Source organism: Eurosta solidaginis, chromosome 3, assembly GCF_040869045.1.
Source record: "Eurosta solidaginis isolate ZX-2024a chromosome 3, ASM4086904v1, whole genome shotgun sequence".
NCBI lineage: Eukaryota > Metazoa > Arthropoda > Insecta > Diptera > Tephritidae > Eurosta > Eurosta solidaginis.
The window spans coordinates 108,222,099-108,244,271 of NC_090321.1; the positions used below are offsets into that span (position 1 = coordinate 108,222,099).

Below are 22,173 nucleotides of genomic sequence, written 5' to 3' on the forward strand. Positions count from 1 at the left end.
TGAAGCCAAGTTTGACATCGTATACGTTAAACAGCACGTCTTTGGAACGTATATCTGTTGCAAGTGATCTAGGCGTTCTTTTCCAAAACTGACTTTTAATACGCATATTTCATCAATGGTAAGCAAAGCAACGGGTATACTCGGTTTCGTGGAGTTTAATGATCCGCATCTGACTAAGACCCTCTACACATCGTTGGTACGACCAATTTTAGAGTATTGGTCGTGTATCTGGTGCCCAGGGTATCAAAACTTTATAAAGCGTATTTGCCGTCTTTCAGTGAGTTTTACAGCCCCGGCTCACGCTCACTTCTCACGGGAATGCTCTGGATCATTGAGAGACTTAAAAAGCAGATGTCGTGAAATTTTCGCACACGTGAAATGTGATAGGCAGATGTCGCCGCTGTTTTTCATTAACTCATACGGCGAAAGGCTAAGCAGCGACATCTATTTTTAAAAAAGTAGGTTTATTAAAGGCCGCGTTGCCAACCTAAAAAGAAGTAATTAACAAATTAGCTGGCTCACAAATTGAACCAGACTTCTATCTGGATTTATCTGGCTCAAATCGTTGTTGTTGCATTTACATGCAAAATTATTTATCTGGCTCAGGATTTTGCCACCGGATGACGGCAATTGAGTCGGTACAGAAGTGTGGCAACTGTGTAGTACAGACAGGTTGATGGCAACCTTAGACATAAAGGGACATACAGGAAACAAAATAACGAGTGCGCTCATCGAACAAAATAACACATACATAAACACTTGTATTTACATAAGTACATGTGATTACGTGTAATTCGGGGACGATGGGGATTCGCTCGCACGTAACACCAAAAAGGAAATGTAAAAGAAAAGGGACTAGTTAGTGACTTATTAAAAACCAACACTTTCACTAATCTAATTAACAACAAACTTTCTTTATTCAATAATTCAAAGTAAATGGAAAAATTAAATTACGAAGTATTTCGGAAATCACTTTAATTTAATGGTTTGGAATTCGCACTTGAAACAATGAATGCTTACCTTCGGTGTGGTTGCTGGAGCTCACTTGCTGATGTTCAAAAGAAAAGTGAAAGTGAAAAAGAAAGAAAGAGTCCATGGCACCCGCCGATTGCTAACTTTCGTCGAGTTTTCCCCTACTCAATTAGTTCTCGGCTGTGCAAGGACAGTTACCGGTAATGGTTAAGTATACGGGCCGTATTAGGGTGAACTAAAAGTTATTTTAAAAATATTTAGGCTGGTGGCCTAAACATGCCGGCCCCCTTGCGGCGAGCAAGCTGAGAACAAACAACCAGTCCGAATTGACATCTAAGATAATACATGTAGCGATATATTGGGTGTACAGAATATGAAATAAAGTAGGGTTCGTACGTTGTTCTCTATCGCCTTGTGGTGATGGCTCCCATTTCTCGATAAATACTGTGGATGAGAGAAAAATGGTTAATACATAAATACGTGGTTCCATTTAGTTCAATGCACCTTATTAGATTAAAATGTGGATGTGGAGCTATCTGTAGATATGTTGTAGATATAAAAATATTCTGCGATTGGCTTACTGTTGGTAGGCCCCCGAGATGACCAGGCCAAATATGGTTGCCTGAGCTAGTAGCCCGTTAGTCGTGGACGGTGGCGTGCCGCTGATCATAAGACTGGCATAAACATCAGCGCCGAGTGTAATTCGCACTGGTGCGGCGCGGTAAAAATCGGGGTCTGCCAACCGCATAAACTGGAAAGGCGTTGCGATTGTGGAGTCTACGCTAGCGATCGGGTTGAGACGGTTATGGCGTGTTATTACTATAGCTTGGGTGATTACCCTCCCTGCTACCCCATACTTCCCGCGCAATATGAGTGTACATCTCGTTGGTGACGTGGAATTCATGCGCTCCAGATGGAGTTCGTTCGCCAGATTGGCATCAATCACTGTGTTTGGGGAGCAGGGATCGATGAGTGCGCGTACCAGATGCAGGCGTCCTCCGGACTCGATGCGAACGACTGCCGTGGGTGCGATCGCGATAAACGATCTTATTATCGATGGTGTCGCTGTGGTTGCTAAAACTCGGCCGGTCCTAAAACGGTTGGGCACTTCTTTTTGGCGGACAAGTGCTCGCCCGCGGTCTTCTTCTCGTCATTCATACGGAACCGTTCTACCCGATGTGCGCCGCGATGAGCGGAAAGGACGCGTTTCCGCGTCACCACGTCTCACATGAGTAGAACGGGGGGGGGGGGGGGGGGGGGGGGGTGGTCGGAAAGGACGTGTTTCAGAGCCACCGACGTGTGATTTCTGCTTGCTCCCAGTTGGTCGTACAGCTTCGGTTTCTAATTGCCGTTGTTGTTCGTGCCGTAATAGCGGTCGGAAAGGACGTGTTTCAGAGCCGCTCTGTTGTCTACGAAGGGTAGCTAATGCCGCCAATCTTGCTTCTTCTTCTTCTTCGGCATCCCGATCATCCATTTGTTGCGCCCAAGACTTGGTTCTTTCGGTGAGGGCCAGGGATAAGGCCCCGTCTGAGCTTTCTCCGTCATCGAGAAGGTCGCTTGTGGTTTGCCTCCATTCCTTGGTTTCGTCCCGGTGAAGGGTAGTATGATGATGCTCGTTGCATCGATAGCACTTGTCCTTACTTGTGCATACCTCGTGACTGTGGAAAGGGGACAAACAGTTGATGCAATAGTTATGTTCGCGGACCGCCTGCCACCTCTCTTCAGCGGACATCCTGCGGTATTGTGCGCAGAATCGTACGCCGTGATTTGCGCGCAAAGGCGGCATGGTACGGAGAAACTTCTGGAACGCTCCTCTGTCTTGACGCGAGTTGCCGTGAAACGAGTCATTCTAAAAACATAATCGAGCGTTATAACATTGATTTCGTCTACATGGATGGCTAGTGGGTTTATGTATGAGGACGTTTTTTTTTTTTTTTTATTTGCTATTATTATTAAGAAGGGGCAAAGGGAAAACCGCTAAACTGATTTTAGCACCCATCATCCCATGTAGATGGTGCTTTGGTATTTTACCTTACATATTTCAGCCTTTGGTCGGTCGATGTCGCTGAGCTGGCGCTACATAATTTGTGGTGTGCTTTAATTTTACCACAAGTGGCGTGCCACCACACACCACGAATTCCGAACTTGACTGTTGTACGTGTATGAAAAATGCTTGCGCAGTTGCGATTTCACCATTCAACCTCATTTTTCGACGTGTATTGTCGATAAAGCTAAGGCCACACTGAGCTGCACTACACTGCGCTGCAAAATATTTTTCGCATGTATTCTTATGGAACAATTCAGCAATGTTGATCAAATAGACAAAAAAGTGAAGCGCCGCTGCCGCTACATGTCGCACCGCTTAGTGTGCACGCACTTTAATTGCCGTCTTCCAGTGAGTTTTACAGCTCCACCTCACGCTCAACTCTCACGGGAATGCTCTGGATCATTGAGAGACTTGAGAAGAGATGGCGTGAAATTTGCACACACGCGAGATGTGATAGTCAGATGCCGCCGCTGTTTTTCATTTAACTCATACGGCGAAAGGCCGTGAGAAGAAAGAGGAAAAAAACACAAGAGCTGAAGGAGAATGACGTAAAAATTGCTCTTAAAAATATCGGAAATCATGTTTACATGCGCAGTGCGCCACCTTCTGTAATTCCATCATGGTCAAGCATTGCAAAACAGACGTTAACCTCAGGCAATAATCACTTCGAAAGCCCCATGTCGCGTTGCCACACTACATGTCGCGTATAAAATATCTCTACCAATCCTTCGCTGAAGCAGTCAAGTGTGACGTACACGCGCAGAACGAAGCAATATTGAGCTCGTGAATGCACAATCTTCTGTGAGTGATTTGTGATGCTTGACTGCTTGACTGTCAGAAGTGAAGTGTAGAAATCTTGACATCATGGAAAAATCTACTATACTTTTTCACTTCCTGAATGGAAAAAATTATTAATGTAAAACACGCGGTGGTGAGTATTTAGTATACTGGTAGATGTATATATTTAGTTTAATCATTACTTTTCCCTCTTTATTTCCAGGAAACGCAATGGTTTTCTTCATAGCGTCGCTTTCTACGGTTTAATCGCCCGAATTTGTTGCGCGATTTTTGCCTAGCAAATGTAAATGAAAAACGAACGTAGCGACCTTGGTAGTGGAGTTTTTAAATAAATAACCTGCAACATTTGCCAACCTAAATCGTTGCTAAAGAAGGGTAGTTAATAAGTAAAGCGGTTTGTGTAGAAAGGCAAATATTCGTGTAAGCCAGAAGCATAAAGTTGCATATATAAGATGAAAAAATAGCCATATTTGGGCATGTGACGACAATATCGAAATAAAATGAAAAACGAAAATGGTAGAAATCTGATTAAGCGCAGTCAAGAAAATCGGTTGTGTATTAGAAAATAATGGTGAAAGTTTGGAAAAAGTGCAATAACGAATTTTCATACAATATTTAATTGACTGCCAGCTTTTACGTGCTATTTCCATATTGGACTGAATACTTCTCGTGTGCGAGAATGTTAGAATCTTGTTGTGTTGTACCACCCGCATTACAAGACTATTGTACCAAAGATGATATACAATTGCTCACTTACAATATTCCAGAAGTATTGTTGCCCAAGTATCAAGTACATGTTCGATGTCGCGGTGTGATTCCGGCAAGAGGTTACATTGTTGGTGCTAGCAGAAATGAAAATATGACGGTTTGAATAGCAGTAGCAGCAGCAACAACAGTATGTATTGTACAATGTATACAGCATTTTTTTGAAAATTTCGATCAATTCAGATATCATTGTAAAATTGGGCTTTAATTGTTTTATGAGTAATATTTGAATGCTTTCCACAGTCATTCTCGGATCATATTCGTGAAGATATTTGAATCGCCTTGGTTGAGATTTTTGATACATTTTGAATGCAATTATCATGCATTTATTCTGCGTATCTCATACAAAATAGGATACTACTACTTACTTACTAGTTAATCAGGGGAGGAAGCATGCGGAAGTGAGTTGTTTGAACCAAAGGTTCTCGCAAACAAACCATACCATACCAGTTCAAGAAGTGAAGTGTGTGTTTTGTGTTCGTTCAGAACTTTTTACTAAAATTTGTGAGATTCAATAAATTTCAGCAAACAACGTTTGTAGGCTTAACCAGCAAATTTATTTTATATTCATTAATTAAATGTCGTATAAACGCAAACAAGCCATACCAATATACGACCTGCGTCAAAATCGTAAAATACGATATGGTACGGGATGTTGAAGCCATATCCAGGTACATATGTCAAGAGAGTTTCACCCACCTGGGTTTCAAATAGTTCACAACCCTTGTATTGTCTAATGGTTGGAGTTGTATTTTCTGGGACGCCGAAGGTGGAGAAATGGTTTGGGGCATCTCTTGTTAGGAGCAGTATACAGTATTTCTTGTCTTGAAGAATAACATTTTAATATATCGTGTCTGAACTTCATGATTGAAAAAATGTAAAATTTTAACAAGTACAACGTTCATGATTCTGTGAAGAAAGATTATCAGAAAACATTCAGAGAGCTGAAAAATGATAAAAATTTTGATCACCTAAAGTAAACACATTTGATTCAAATATGATTCCAAAATGTGATTGAAAAACCATATTCGGTTTTTGGTCATCAAAGGTATTCATATTTGATTATTTCTTTTGTGTAATTGTATGATAACTCATTATTTAGTCAGAAAGAGTAATCAAATTGTATTGAACTGTAGGGAAATTCAAAATTTGATCACCTAGATGCTGAGTGGGTAATAGAAACAATAGAACTCTATACAAAGGGCGTAGGCTCGGGACACCATATATTAGGCGGTAATTATATGCGTTTGATGCTAATATTGCAATAAGTTAGAATGGATCATAAGTAGCGTGCCTGCACTTTGGGGGTGCTAATAAATTGCTTACAAATTTAAATTGACCTCAAATATTGGGATGAGTAAGGACAATATAAGTATGTTTGTGGTAGCCGAAGAGAGATTTACAAGGGACTTCTACAAGGCCTTATTAGGGTCATTGCGCGCTCTAAACCTTATAATCGCCGATAAGACATACATGTACACACATACATCCGTACATTGTTTTAGGAGTAGAGTAGCAAACGGAACTAAAAATGATCTAACATTCATATATATTTGTCAGACCATATATTTAGTACTATTGTAGCTTTTAGCATTATGAAGATGGATGGACCATAACGTGTCATGTTAACACCTTTTCGACGGCTTCCATATATGTATGTACATACTTATATCTTGATTTCTTAATATAAACTTAACCAATGCACCACTTCTGCATCACAGACAATACACTTTAAAATTATTCTGGAAAGCATGACAATAACCCATAGCAACCTGAGGTATTTCCACGCTATATTCCGAGTAGATACTGATCACTCGTCAACTAAGCAATGATAAGTTACCAGAATATACTATTGATAACTGAGTAATGCAGTTGCCAACGTAGGTATAACGTATGTATTTGAAGCTTATCCAACATTTATTAAACATGTTCGGGGTGGCGTAGAAAAATAAATAGACAGTGACGGAGAACGGTCTACATACACCCCCCTTTTCCACTGGATTGAAAGGCTAATAATTTTCCTGAAAAAATGGGATTATACCGTGGTATAACTGACTCACTTTGTTTTATTGATTTTCACAATAAACTACAAAAACCCTCCCTTTAGCATAAAATAGCAAAGCTATGGGGAAGAAACAAAAAAAACAAAAAACCAACGTCCATACAGTACACAAATAATCTGTTTTAGTATGAATAACCTCACGTAGCTCTAAATAATGTTGTTTTATAATAACATCTTGAAACCGTCGTGGCGTTGAGGCTACTAAATTCGTTAACAGGAGTTATACTGTTCTAAATTTCTGTGATGCGTTCTTTGAGGACAGCAGCGCTAGAAACCGGGTTTTTTTTCCATGCCTAGAGCCGTTTAGTATGCTTTGGAGCCTAATTTCGGAAAACATAACTTCCCCAAAATTATCGTTTTGCTCCATTACCCTGATCGGTGCTTCATAGGGTAATTTTGGTTTTTTTGAAATAAAGTTTAAATAAAAATGATTGGAAACCTTTTGTGCTCCACGCACGTGAGAAAAAAACTTTGCGCGCTAAGCTATCAGCTTTTAAATTTTAAGGAAAAACTTTTTTTTGTCAGCCATGAAAGTCTTAGAGGAGCATGTTGAAGATATGCCATTATCATGAGTAAAATTTGGGGAACGTGTTGGTTTGGCCCCCATTTGTTTGTTTGTATGAATGTGACTCCGCCAAATAGGAGGTGTGTGAATGGCTCCGCTAAACATAGGAGCGTATAGTTCACTCATGCCAAAACAGGCAGTTGTATGAATGTGACTCCGCTAAAATAGGAGGTGTGTGAATGGCTCCGCTAAACATAGGAGCGTATAGTGCACTCATGCCAAAACATAGGCAGTTGTATGAATGTGACTCCGCCAAATAGGAGGCGTGTGAATGGCTCCGCTAAACATAGGAGCGTATATTTCACTCATGCCCAAAGCAAGGCCATGGGCGCATGAAAGCAAGTCTTGCGCCGAGGTGAATTAGTTAAGTTGTATATATAGATATGGCCTAACCCACGCGTTCCCTCTTGAGCTCGTATTCACCTTTATCCAAACATTAGGCAATCTTAACCCAATGCCATCTGCAAAGATGTACTACTGTTTAGATAAAATATAGGTTTGCAGACAGGAAATTCTCCTGTTGTATAATAAGTTCATGGCTGATAGGAAAAGCTTTTAGACCTAGACCTAATTTAAAGAGCAATGCAATTGGCCAACCGCATCGTTGTTTTGACATTGGTTCCTAAGGAGTGTTGCATGAAGGGTTTGCTGGTCTTGGAGAATTTGTAATAGGAGAATAAGAATTAAGACAAGCTTCAGATCCCTAATTCGGTGTCACACCATGACTAAAAGGAAGTGGAATTAGGGAGAATGAGAAGTGGGATATTAAAGATTTCCGACCCTCTCCTCGCAGGGAGGAAGTAAGACCAACTTTGTGATTGGTCTCGTCGTGTGCCCTCTCGCCGTAGCAAGCTCGACGACTCGAACTCGATTGTCGGCTCCATAATGGAGTTTGGTGATTCGTCCTAACCTCCATTCGTTCGGAGATAAATTTTCCTCTTTTATGACTACCAGGTCCCCTTGTTTCAGATTGGCTTGTGGGTGTTTCCACTTGGTGCGTTTTTGCAATTCGGTGAGATATTCGGACTTCCACCGTTTGCAAAACGTTTGATGTAATGCCTTCAGCTTCTCCCAGCGGTTGACAAATGAGGCACGATTTTCACTGACGTCAATCTCTGGTGGGGCTAGTAGATGACCGCCAATGAGGAAGGGTCCCGGAGTGAGTGGTTCCAAGCTGGACGGGTCGTTGGAGGAGGGGCTTAGAGGTCTCGAGTTGAGACAAGACTCAACTCTGCAAAGAAGGGTACTGAACTCCTCCATAGTAAATTTGTAGTCCAACGCTATCTTTTTGAAGTGGTTTTTAAAACTTTTGACTCCAGCTTCCCACAGTCCGCCCATATGAGGAGCGGCTGCAGGTATGAAGTGCCATTGAAGGGTTTGGTGATAATACTTCGATAGGGTTTGGTTACGCGCATCGGCGAGGAAAGCTTTGAGTTCGGTTCGCAGTGCTCGAGAGGCACCGACGAAGTTTGTTCCGTTGTCGGAGTATATGTTCTTCGGACATCGTCGACTGGCGACAAACCGATCGAAAGCTGCTAAAAAGGCGGCGGTACTGAGGTCACTCGCGACTTCTAAATGAATCGCCTTGGTTGCAAAGCAGACAAAGAGGCAGACGTAACCCTTTGATATGCGGCATCCTCTTCCGCTATAAGATTTGATGTCAAACGGTCCGGCAAAATCTACCCCCGTATTGGTGAAAGCCCGGGAAAAGGTGGTTCGCACTGGAGGTAGATCTCCCATCAGTTGGGTTTGGGTCCGTTTGCGGAATATGGTGCAGGTTTTGCAATTATGTATGACCGATCGGATCATATTTTTTACCCTAGGAATCCAATATTCTGTGCGTAGGCGACGAAACATCAGTTGGTTCTCACCATGCAGGGTATCTTTGTGGATGAACTCGACAAGAAGTCGTGTGAGCCGGCAGTCATATGGCAGAATTATCGGGTGCCGTTCACTGTAGGGAAGATCCTTGGCCCCTGAAAGACGACCGCCCACCCTCAATATGCCCTTTTCATCGACAAGGGGGGTAAGAGGCAGGATCTCACTCTTTGATCCGATGAGTTTCCCGGATTTTAAACTCGAAAGTTCCTCCGAATAATGCTTCCGTTGGTAGAGAGTTATTAAACGATTTGTCGTGGCCTGAATTTCATTGGGTGAAATGAAGTACGATTCCGCTTTAAAGGAAGATTTTGTTTTAGTATTGGTTCTTTGCGAAAACCTTATAATATATGATATGACCCGCAAGGCTCTTGAAAGTTCTGAAAACCTTTCTAGGATATCCTCATGTCCACTTATTTTTGATGTGGTAAAGGCTTTTACGCGCTTTTGCTCAATATTTGTCTGATACTCCTTTTCTTGATTTGGCCACTTTGAATTGTCTTCTTGTAACCACAAGGAGCTTGCGACTAGGTCTTTTGCTGACATCCCTCTGCTAGCCAAATCTGCTGGGTTTGATGCAGACTCTACGTGGTGCCAGGCACTGTTCCCTACCTTTTCTACGATTTTGGTTACTCGATGAGCAACAAACGTTGACCAAGAGCAGGGAGGTTTTTTAATCCACGCTAAAACAATCGGTGAGTCAGTCCATAGATGTGTATGGAATTTTCCCTAGTTCAGGTTTTCGCGCACGGATTCTAAAATTTCGGCTAACAAGACTGCTCCACACAGTTCTAATCTGGGTAGCGAAATTGTTTTTACGGGAGCTACTCTTGTTTTCGCAATTAGTAGGCTGACGTGGACCTCCTCATTAACCCTTGCCCTAAGAAATATTGTAGCTGCATAGGCTTTTTCGGATGCGTCGCAGAATCCATGTAATTCAACGTCCGCATTTAGTGTAAAATTTACCCATCTTGGTATCTGAATATTGTTAATATCCCGGTAGTCCTCCATAAAGGTTTGCCATTTATCTAGGGTACGCGTGGACACTGCCTCGTCCCAGTCCGTTCCTTCCAGCCAGATGTTTTGCATTATGATTTTTTTATTTTCGATAGGTTTTGCGGTAAAATAGAAATAATCCGAATGCGCGTTCCATCTGATGCCTAATGTTTTGACTGTACTCGCATCCTCGAATTCCAGAAAATCTTCGTTTAGCAAGTGGGATTTTGGGATTCCTTTCAGTATTCGGCTGCAGTTCGAAGTCCACTTTCGCAAAGAAAAACTTGCTGACCGTAGTACGTGGGTGACTTCCTCCCGAGCTTTAATTGTAGACTCGATGCTGTGGCCTCCTGCTAGCACGTCATCGACGTACATGCTTGTACGCAGAATGCTGGCTGCTATGGGTGATGAAGTCTCTACATCATCTACTAGTTGGTGCAGTGTCCTTATTGCCAAATACGGAGCACAGTTAACTCCAAACGTTACTGTCTTTAATTCATAGACGTTGATAGGATCCCCTGGATTATTGCGAAATACTATTCTTTGGAACTGGGTTTGGTTGGGCATTACCCATATTTGGCGATACATGTTCTCTATGTCGCCATTAAAGACATATTTGAAGAATCGCCAACGAAGGAGCAGAATTGTTAGGTCGGCCTGCAGTACGGGGCCGGTGTATAACACGTCATTCAAACTAGTGCCATTGGCAGTGGGACACGATGCGTTAAAAACTACTCTTACTTTTGTAGTCGTGCTCTCCTCTTTTATTACCGCATGATGAGGCAAAAAATAGCAATTTGTTGCATGGGGAGGGATAATTGTGGGAACTTTTGTCATATGCCCTAGTGTTTCGTATTCCGCTAATACTCTGTTGTATTCAGTTTGCAGGGCTGGCGTTTTCGATAGACGCGTCTCGTTTCGGTAAAACTGAGAGCAAGCGCTTTTCAGAGAGGGCCCTAATGTGATGCTGTTTGGAAACCCCTGCTTGAATGGTAGGGCTACGATGTATTTCCCATCAGTATTCCTTTTTGTTGTCGCTTTGTAAAGTGCCTCGCAATAGACATTATCCTCAGTGAGGGACCTTTTCTTAGGGATATCTTCTAGTTCCCAAAAGGCAGTCAATTGTTTCTCGATGCTGATTTCATTAAAAAAAGATACTCGGTTATTAATTGGCTGAGTTGCTTCTGTGAGACCGGTTAATATCCAACCGAAGACGGTTTCTTGGGCGAGAAGCGTATTTAAGACGTTCTTCCGTATGCCGTCTAGAATTACTTGAGGATAAATGTCGCCTCCTAGGATTAGGTCCACTGGTTCGTTAACGAAGAACCTTTTATCCGCCAGAACAAGATCAGGGAACTCTTGTCGAGTCATTGCGTCAACTTGACATGTTGGAAGATCCCCTGTCAACTGAGGTAGGACCAGAACCACTGTATCAATGCATACTAAGGGGTTTATAAGGGAACCCAGTCTTATGGAGCAGGACTCTTTCACTTGCGCAGATGGTGTGTTATTAATGCCTGAAACTTGGACGTGCAATCGTTTCGATGGCAGATGTATTCTGTTTTTGAGTCTTTCTGTTATAAACGAACATTCAGACCCAGAGTCTATAAGTGCTCTCGCGGTGAAATCCACTCCATTATAGTTTATTTTCACTCGTGCTGTGCCTAGTAATACCCCCTTTGTTGTATGTGCATGACAGGAAGAGACGCTATTAATATTTTCTTTTCTCTTTTCAGAGTCCATCCTTGCCCTTGCCTGTTGTGAAGTGGAGGGTATGTTATCATTGTTATGTTGGTTGCCCCTTTGGGGCGTTGTTGATGTTGTTTTTGGATGAGCTGTCGGAAGGTGGAGCAAGGTGTTGTGCCTTGAGTGACATGAGTTGCAGTTGAATGGACTCGTGCATCTTGTCACTGTGTGCCCAGCCGACAAGCAGTTCAGACAACAGTTGTTGCTTTTCACATAAGCTATTTTGTCTGCCGGAATTTTTGGCAGTTTCGTAATTTGTGCTCCTTACTGTTGCACATCTTACATGCCGTTTTTGGAACGCTGGCTTGGTAAACTCCAAGTTTTGTAGGCATTTCCTTTGAACTATTCGTATGAGTTTTGGGCGGCTTGGATGGTTTGCTACCCTTTATGTCAGACACAGTTTCTAGAGTCTCAAAACGGCTGGACAGGAATTTGTCCATATCCTCCCATTTTGGGATGTCCGTTTTCTTCTCTACGGTTTGTTCCCATTAGCGCCAATGTGGATTCCGGGAGCTTTGTGGAGCATAAGTATGTTATAATTGCATCCCAGTTTGTAATGTCGATTTGGTGACATTGAAGAGCCGATATGCAATTATTTATTTCGCGTTGTAATTTTTTTATTGCTGTTCCGCATTCGTATTCGACTGCCGTAAGATTAAACAAAAGCTTCAATTGCGTGTTCACTAGGACACGCTTATTCTCATACCTGTCTTTTAAGTTTTTCCAGGCTGTTTGAAACCCTTCATTCGTCAGGGAGCACCTTTCTACTATTTCTTTTGCTTCCCCTTGAGTTTTCTGCCTTAGGTAGTAAATTTTTTCAACATCTTGCAGATCCTTGTTGAGAATATATAAGGCCGTGAACATATCTCTAAAAGCCGGCCAAGAAAGGTAATCACCTTTAAACACAACGGTATCGCAAGGGGGCAGCCGGATTTTATGTCCATGATTCGGATTGGTTTCCACTTTTGTGGCAGGGGCATTTGCAGGTGGTGCTAATTTTTCCACTTCAGCAGCGATCGTAGCCAAGCATTTCATATAGCATGCGAAACAGCTTTTATTTTTCTGCTTAATGGATTGCAGGTCCTCTTTCGTAATATCTGTAGAGTTGAGGAGACCTTCATAAAGTGACTTTGTCTTCTTCCATAGTGATTTCAGCTCCTCTTGCTGTATTGCAAGGGTGTGTTTGTTTTGTTCAGCGATTGGCTTCGCATTGAACTCCTGCTCAAACTCCACTATGGAGTCTGTCATTCTTATGTAGGTCTCCATTTTTTTATTATTTTAAATATCTTGTCTCTTTTAAGGAACGAGAGCGGAAGTAATGACTCTTAGTATTGGGCTTGCAACGAAAGCGAAACTATAAGAATTGACACAGATAGAAATCTGTTTCAAGATTTAATGTGTCTAATTATTTGTGTATTATTGTTGACATTTCTAAGAGTGACACAGATAGAAATTTGGATGCAAATTTAATGTGTCAAAATTGTTATTTGATGAAAAGGTGAAGTGGGCTAATTGTGCCAAACCAAATTAGTATTCCAAGAAAAAGGTATTGAATGCAGTTCTGTACTTCTTCGACGATGAAAAACGTAATGAACTTATTTATTTTGATTTATTTTCCTGTTTGATACACAATTTTGAAAATAACTTTATTATGGACTGTAAGTAAATAGTGTCTCCTACCAGCCACTAGCCATCCAATGGTGAATATAAGTCGTAGTGGCTTGGATATTGTGTACAAGTGTATAAACTGAAGTGAATCTGTGACAAGTTTACAAAAAACATCAACCAGGTGGAAATAAAGGTGTTGTGTACTTCTTATCGAAATTTCGAATGAAAAGAGACTATCCCTAAGCCTTATGTTGCACAGTGTAGTGGAGGTGAGGAGAGAAAAAAAAAATTTTTTTTTTTTCCACTGCCTGTCTGCCTTGAGCTGTGTCGGAGGACTCTTACCACTGGTGGGGGAGTCAACCGATAGTCAAAAGGCGATTGGTGTGTTTAAAAAACACGAAATTTCCACCTTCGATTATAATATTTTGTTGAAAAATTTTCACTTTAAATTTTAATGCGCTGGCTGAATATTGTGTTCACTTCGATTTTCCTGGCGCGATAGGACCAATGATTACGTGTAATTCGGGGACGATGGGGATTCGCTCGCACGTAACACCAAAAAGGAAATGTAAAAGAAAAGGGACTAGTTAGTGACTTATTAAAAACCAACACTTTCACTAATCTAATTAACAACAAACTTTCTTTATTCAATAATTCAAAGTAAATGGAAAAATTAAATTACGAAGTATTTCGGAAATCACTTTAATTTAATGGTTTGGAATTCGCACTTGAAACAATGAATGCTTACCTTCGGTGTGGTTGCTGGAGCTCACTTGCTGATGTTCAAAAGAAAAGTGAAAGTTAAAAAGAAAGAAAGAGTCCCTGGCACCCGCCGATTGCTAACTTTCGTCGAGTTTTCCCCTACTCAATTAGTTCTCGGCTGTGCAAGGACAGTTACCGGTAATGGTTAAGTATACGGGCCGTATTAGGGTGAACTAAAAGTTATTTTAAAAATATTTAGGCTGGTGGCCTAAACAACATGATCAACTTTTACAGCAAGCATTCTCATTCGTATAAATCGCTTTTCGCTGTCCAGTCGTAAACTCGAGTCGCAAATTTCTCATTTAATTAATTTCATTTTAGTTAAGTTTAGTAATTATAGTTTTTTCATTAATGTAAATATAATTTAATTTAAATAAACGGGAGTTATACAGCTGCTGAGCTAATTCGATGTGTTCATCTATTTACCACAGAAGCAATATATTATATATGCACTACTTAACTGGATTAAAGTGTGCATTTGCCACGATATAGAAATAGGTTTCTCCTTATAAATTCGCCAACTTTAGAAAATCGAGGAACTTTACTCGGGGTAATGTTCATTCATAAGCTCATTATTGGCGAGATTTACTCCTCTGATCTTGTTAGTCGACTAAATTTTGCTGTTTCTGGTGGAACGTTCAGGCACTTTGTGCCTTTTCATTTACCACTTTGCCGGCAAAATTTTGCGAAAAATAATCCACCGCGTAACTGGTGTTCGCACTACAACAACTTGTATAACTGCATCAGCTTTGAATGTTCATTTTACACGTTGCATAATTCAATACTCTCACGTCTGGCCTGATGTTTTGTACTTTCTTTCATATGTATGGTTGAATTTAATATATACAATTGTATTTAATTATTTTTAATTGTAACATTAATTTTATGTTAATATATATCTTAGTAGTCGACCGCATTGTGTCTGTGTCGACTTTAATCCAAATATGTAAATAAAATATAGGTAAAGTTATACAAAATTCTTATAATTTTGCCTTAAAAACTAAGAATTCATTGCATGGTGTGAAAGTAATTTTTTTGTTTGACACTCAACCAGTTCAACCCTTTTTAGATATCAGCCGTTCTAGTATCTCTACGTTTTTTTAAGAATAAACCTCATACATCTATTTTTTTGTAGTTTATCAACTTCTTTGTCTGCTATTATGAATAAGATCGATGGGCAATACACAAAATGTGGTTCAATAATAGATTTATAAATAATTATTTTATATTTCTCTTGTATATACTTGGTAGTTCTCTGCACAACACCAATCTTTTTCGCGACTTTATCAACTGTATAGTTTATATGTTCTTCAAATTTAAGTTTGTTATCAATTATAATTCCTATATATTTTATACTACTAACTTTTTGTATACTTTCACTATTTATTTTTGGCCCACTTAAGTCTTCATCATATAAGTTAATCTTTCGTGTCCCGAGAGATATAAAAAATTAAAGGTGCGGCGAACAATTGTGGCTCTTAAAAACAGCCGAAAAACTGGAGGCGCCCTGTGCCACGAGAGTTATGAGTATTAATAGACCGTTAATAGCAACCGCAAGTCGCCTTTTTGCGTGACCGCCAAGGAGCCACAAATGATTTAAGTCTTCATAATATAAGTTAATCTTTCGTGTCCCGAGAGATATAAAAAATTAAAGGTGCGGCGAACCCACTGTTCGCCGATACTGATTGATTTAAAAGTAAAACACGAACAACTTGAATTGGACAAATAACAATTTATTGCGTGCCACTTGCACGTCCCAAAATTAACTGAACTAAACATCTGAATTAACTTATTAGATAAACTATTACTGCTAACTACTTATGCTGAGGTTGCAGTTCCCACATTTCGGAAGTTGAAGTCTTGCGCGTGTAGACAGGAATTGCTTATATTGCAATACCCATGATTTCAATAATTTCGATACCTTACCGAGTGCTGCGTCAGCGAAGTTAGTAAGTGGAACAATACGGTCACATACCTGGCAACGTGAGTAAAGGGTGCACTATTGGTCAGTATTGGTATTAGAGGTGAGATAACTCCTCCCCCTTTAAAGATCTGCGTCTCGTAGATCAAAAGTTGAAAATCGTGAAGGGGTAAAATTTTGCAGGGAGTGATTTCGGCTTTCTGATGTTATGTTGGTCCTGATCGCTATAACTGGTGGCTATTATCTAGGCAATATAGTTCGGGTGCGGATTTTTTCGAACCGGTGGAAGATCTAGTCTTTTGGTGTAGCATCTCCATAGCAGGCCGGCAATGAATAGTATTGCGAGGAGTGAAATGGCTTCTATAATGAGGGAAAAATTTATATTTTCGTTCGTACTTTACGTTCTTCATCGTGATTTCGTGAACATATTCCAACTTTATCTTCTTGGTATTATTCTTTACGTTAGATAATACAGATGGCAGGGCATGCGTTGTAATCGCCTCGCTGTTGAAGAACTCTTGGTCACCGATCCTAACTGTTTCATTAGTCAATTGGACGACATATGTGCCATTTATTACCTCTGAACCATTATTGCTCCTGATTATGCCTTGGTAGTTGGAGATAAAAATGGTGTTGTCGTTTATCAATTCTATATGTGTGTTATTCCGCCTCTTAAATCCGCCTCCTTTCAGCAATCGTGGCAAGCAGTCGCTTTCCTCAAATTTGATCAAGGATTCTGATTTACATACTGTGGTTGAGCTGATCATTAAACAATCCTTCGTCAATCCGTATGTTTCTTTCTGATTGACGAGCATCCTGCTGAATTGTAGGTCAAGTTGTTTTCCTTCGTAGATTCCGGCGCGAGTAATGAGGAGATTATATTTACTAGCCGTGACCTTTGGCATTGAGAGGACGTAGATGAGTAGTGTCCCGTTTGTAAGTACTGATGGTTCGCCATATTCGATTGCTTCGATGACGTTTTGATATGGAAGAGTTTCTATTTCCGATGGGATCTGGTTGACTTCACCGGTGTCAAGTAAATTGGTGTTGACAATTCCGTGTTTTGCTAGTTGGCATGCCCGCACTATCTCATTAATCTCGTCGCGAACTAGCAGGATGTTGTGAAGTGCGCTTTGTTCGAATTGTATTGATTTGTCCCACTAATAAGCCCGCTCTTGTAAGATAAACTCCCTCTGTACCAAATTATAATTTTTTTTCTTTTTTTTGTGTTTTTTTTTTTTTTTTTGCTCTACGCGGCTGTTTTTTCCTTTTACGTTTTTTATATGTGCTTTGTGAATCTTTTTCCCACTAAGTGTGGTTACAGAAACTTTGCTGTCCTTGGCAACTATTTCCTTTTTATAAATTGGTTTTCGTTTCCCCTTTATTTGCTTATCCTTAACGTATATAACATCATTTTTGTTATAACGCTTCGGCAAGGTCCTTTTCCTATTATGTCTCTCATCTCTATGAGCCATCTGTTTCTTTTTTAATAGTGTTTTTATGTATCTATTTATTTTCCTGCTTTTGTTAAGGAGTTCCTGATAGAAGCTTCTGAGCGATTAAAAAATAGTGAGTGAACTGAATTATTATAGCGGTCTACTGCTATATTAACGAGTTCTTTAATCCTGAGATCAGAGTTTTCCGCCTTCAGGCATCTATACATTTCTAGTAACGTGGAGTGGAATCTCTCAATTTGGCCATTTACCTCACTTCTCTGAGATGGAGTGCGGTAAAGCTGAATTCTCAATGATTCCAATAAGTTCTGTATTACTGGGCTAATTAATCCCCGTTCATTATCACTGACTAAAATTTTTGGAGTTGTAAAATAGTGGAGAAGCTTCATAATTTTTTGTTTAAGGTGCGAGTTCCTTTGTTCCTAACCTGAAAAAGCTTTGCGAATTTTGAAAATTTGTCGATACAACTTAAAAATGTGTCGCCTTGTATTTCAAAAATATCTATGTGAAGGATCTCGCAAGGTTGTGATGGGATTGGTGTAGCCTGTAACTCTTGTTTACTAGGGTGTCTATCGTACTTACTAAACTTGCATGTTTCACAAGCCAGTACATATTTCCTAATTTGACCACTCATTTTCGGAGAATAATACCGCTCTAAAATCTGGTTCCTATTTTCAGTGCCATTGCGATGAGCCCTCTTATTCTCCTTCGTTATTGTGTCGCATATTGTATCTGGATTTCGCAAATCTTCTACTATTTTTTGTGCTATCCGGATTTTATAATTGATAAAATTCTCTAAATATACTTTTTGCAGTAGGCCTAATTGGTTTTCTGGAATTTTTATACCGTTAAAAACGTTCGGATTGAGCTTTTCCTTGAGTATCCTGATGAGTTCGCTTTCGCTTATATCTTGTATGCCTACGTAATGATGTGAGTGTCCTGGATGTGGTTCCTCATAAATTTGGAGTCTACGCGTAGAGGTTCATAAATCTTCTGAAGAAATTTTCTCTCGAACACTCCCAAAGCCGCTTCATCTGCTGTTGTCATGGTCCATGCTTCTGCCCCATATAGCAGGACGGGTACGATAAGTGACTTGTAGAGTATGATTTTCGTTCGCCGAGAGAGGACTTTACTTTTCAATTGCCTACCTAGTCCAAAGTAGCATTTATTGGCAAGATAGGTTCTTCGCTGGATTTCAGTGCTGATGTTGTTGGTAGTGTTGATGGTGGTTCCCAAATAAACTATTTCGAAATTATGGCTGCCAACAGTAGCGTGGTTGCCAAGGAGCGTATGCGCTGACTCTTTGCTCGATGACAGCAGGTACTTCGTTTTGTCCTCACTCACCATCAAACCCATCTTTACCGCTTCTTTTTCCAGTGTGGAGTAAGCAGAACTAACAGCGCGGGTGTTTAGGCCGATGATATCAATGTCATCAGCATATGCCAGTAATTGCACGCTTTTATAGTATATTGTTCCAGTCCGGCTAAGTTCTGCAGCTAGTATAATTTTCTCCAGCATCAAATTAAAGAAATCGCACGATAGGGGGTCACCCTGTCTGAAACCTCGTTTAGTTTCGAACGGCTCGGAGAGGTCTTTCCCAATTCTGACTGTTCGGCCGGGGTGCGTCTGAAACCGGCAGTGGCTAGGCGCACACGGGTCGATCTCGAAATGGATGGTTCACTCAAAAAGAAAGGAATAAGAACACAAGAGGATTTTCCTCGTTATAATGGGTGAACTTTATTAAATAAAAGTAAAATAACGTGGGTACAATGTTACCTGAATATCTTGTTGAAAACAGTGGAGATCGCTGGCGGCAGATGTTAGCTGGTTGGCTGTTAGAATCCAAGAGGCCGGTTTTATAGCAAGCTACAACCGTTGACCCGCAAAATCCTCCGTTTTGGAGGGGAAAGGCACCCACACATCAACCCCGACATGCATATGCATGAGTGCTGACAAAAAGCACACATACACGTACATGTACATGCATGCACATGCATGAGGGTGATGGTGTGGGTGGTTGTAAATTAAGTCGAGTATCGATTTGCAGAGTTGCATTGGGGGGTCGCAATCAGATGCGGAAAAGTTAGGCATCCTGCCTAAACATGCCGGCCCCCCTTGCGATACGCAATATCGTTTTCCGCCAACGACCTCCGCTGAAACGAGAAAAAAAATTAATATAAGACTTACACACTAAACTTAATCTAAATGAAGAGTTCGTCTGCGACGCAAAATGGCCGGGAATCCTTTCCGACTTGCTTAGCATGCCACCTGAGCTAAGATGAAAAAATTAGCGGTTATAAACAGTTATAAGTGAATATTTCTTGCCATTGAATTATACATAAATATAAAAATTCAGAATGTAATATGTGTATAGTCGATGGCCAGTAAGGCTGGACGAAGAGGCCGAGGTCTCCGTTCCAGAGTGGCACCATTTTTTGTTATTCTTTGTTTTTTTGTCGTTCCGGATGGAGCGGCCGAAGTCTCCATTCCAGATTTGCGGTTTTTGTTGTTGGTTGGACGAAGAGGCAGAGGTCTCCGTTCCAGACTCGAGGGTTTTGAGGTTTTTCTGGGCTGGACGAAGAGGCCGAGGTCTCCGTTCCAGCGTATAACGTGTCGTGTCGCTCTCAGGTCGACTGTGACATTTTATGGATGTGCCAGGGCGAGTGGCCGTGAGGTTGGTTGGGTGATGCGCGTTTTCGCTGCAGCGCATGTATTTCGTCAGTTGGTTTTATATTATTACCCTACAAAACACTTGGTCACAAAACTTACCCACGCCCATGCAAATGTGACTACGAATATAACCTATCACCGTAAAATGACTAGTCAAATGACGTGGAATGACGAGAGCGTTTTTGCAAGGTAGTTAGTGCTGTGATTTCGAGCAGCTTATGCATTTCAACAAAACCAGCAAGATTGCGGTGTGTGGGAGGTTGGAACGGACGTGATTCCAAGCCACCCGCGCAAAATTACTTGTTTTCGTGATACGCGTGTTGTTTTATTAACGAACGTACGTTAAAATAGATGAATAAACCAAGTTTAAAACGAAGCGTAGAGGCTGACGAAGGTATGGATTTAATTTTGTGCGACAGCTCATGACGAATAGCGAAAATCGCAATTAAACTCGAAAGTGTACCAACTGCCGGTGCTTGCATGCAGATTGGCGATGCGTTCTCCAAGACGCGTTCTATCTGCACGTACCATTCTGAGATTCCATGCAACCCTGTCGTGTATTTCTTGGTTAGCTGACAGCTGGTATGGTGAATTTCTTGTGTGCGAGTATATATATATATATACATATATGTATTTGCTTGCCCTTGAAAAAAAAAATAGGTCACTGGGGCAGTAGCACACTAGGCCGGTAGAAGCAGTTGACTTTTTCCCATTTCGGGATTTTGTCGTATCGGAATTCTTTTATTTCGGGACCCGGATTGTTTTTGTACCGAGCCCTTATAATGACTGTTTGTGATGTTTGTTGTTGAAAAACAACAAGTCCTGCCCCCCAGCCAGAAAACAGTGCCCAAAAAATGGAAAGGGTAAAAAAAAACAACAAAAAAATTTCTTTGTAAAAAAAATGTAAAATTTTTTGTGCAAGGAGAGGTTTGTTTTTGTTTTGTTTTCATTTTTTTTTTTGAATTCCTTTGTTGTGTATGACTGGTTGGTGCTGCATTAAATGCCCACATGAGTAAGGAATAGAAAAACACGTCAGTCCCGATTGTGATGTTTTGCGTTTTTCGGTACTGCTTTGGTGTAGTTATCGGTATCCGCTTTTTTTTCTTTCTTAAGATGACAGCACTAATGAAACTGTCGGTGTTGTGCCGTGGGTTGCCATCTCGTGGAAAATTATGGTGTTTATGGATTATACACGCAAAAGGTATGGGTGATGTGTACTTATAAGGGTTTATGGCAGCCCTGGTTCCTAGACGCTATAGCCGCGTAACCGGGACTTTAAGGACCCGTTACTGGAAGGTTGTGGTAAGTACATGCCTTCTACTTCGTTGTCAATATTTAAGCAACAACCACCGTGGAACGACGTAAGTATGAGATACTTATAAGGCATTTGAGTATTTGTCCTAATGGTTCTTTTCCTTTTTTTTTCGTTCTTTTCAGTGTCAAATGGAGCCAATGCAGTTTATTTAAGTGACGGTGGAGGCTGAGGACGAGGAGCCCATCCAGGTGGTGGCGGATGTGCAATATCCGGAGCGGCGGAGGGGGTCCTTCATTTGCCACGCGCCGGAGGAGCTTGTGCAGCAGGCGGTGGTAGAGGGTTTGCGGCGCGTGAACCCTTGTATCCTCCGTGCTCTGCTGACGCCGATAGCAGTAAAAATGCGCGGGAACATCATTGCCTGGTATGGCCAGTTTTACGCAAGCTATGAGGGCGTATTGTGGTTCCGGCGGCCACCCCACGGTTCACCTCCGCGTGGTATGTTGAACTGCCGCGTGTGCAACCGAGCGCTATCGTCGTTTGCATGCCTAGTGGCCCACTTGAATGGGCATATGAGATTTTATCCCTATCGGTGCTGGGAGTGCCCGAAGAAGTACACTTCATCAGCGTCGCTCTCCCTACACAGAAAGCGGATTCATCACCAATTCATCAAGTGT

The 22,173-nt window shown here is 41.1% G+C and overlaps 1 protein-coding gene and 1 long non-coding RNA gene across 5 annotated transcripts in view; one reads left to right on the forward strand and one right to left on the reverse strand.

The window, feature by feature from the left end:
* The window catches only part of PPP1R15 (Protein phosphatase 1 regulatory subunit 15), a 293,688-nt gene that overhangs the window by 33,927 nt on the left and 237,588 nt on the right, over nucleotides 1-22,173 (forward strand). The window lies entirely within an intron of this gene.
* On the reverse strand, nucleotides 882-1,552 carry LOC137244232 (uncharacterized). Its single transcript, XR_010950851.1, has 2 exons — nucleotides 1,369-1,552; nucleotides 882-1,305 (listed from the first exon to the last, which is right to left on the reverse strand). It is a non-coding gene; the product is annotated as an uncharacterized lncRNA (long non-coding RNA).